The sequence below is a fragment of the Micropterus dolomieu genome, linkage group LG12, assembly GCF_021292245.1.
Source record: "Micropterus dolomieu isolate WLL.071019.BEF.003 ecotype Adirondacks linkage group LG12, ASM2129224v1, whole genome shotgun sequence".
Taxonomy (NCBI): Eukaryota; Metazoa; Chordata; class Actinopteri; order Centrarchiformes; family Centrarchidae; genus Micropterus; species Micropterus dolomieu.
Window position 1 is genome coordinate 36,262,406 of NC_060161.1, and position 361 is coordinate 36,262,766.

The following is a 361-nucleotide window of genomic DNA, read 5'->3' on the forward strand; positions in this document are numbered from 1 at the left end:
GAAACAATACAAGATAAAAGCAAGAAAACATTGAAAAGACTAAAATACACATTTAAGATAAATATAAAATTAGTAAAATAGAAAAATAGAATAAAATAAAAGGGATAAAATAAAGTCAAATAAGATCGGGAAAGGCTCTCCTATAAAAGTATGTTTTAAGAAGGGACTTAAAAGAGTTCACTGACTCAGCCGACCTGATTTCCTCGGGCAGGCTGTTCCAGAGCCTCGGGGCCCTGACAGCAAACGCTCTGTCCCCTTTAGTTTTCAGTCGAGACTCTGGAACAGACAACAGACCTCTGCCCGAGGATCTCAAGGTACGTGCTGGTGCGTATGGGACTAAAAGGTCAGAAATATAACAAGG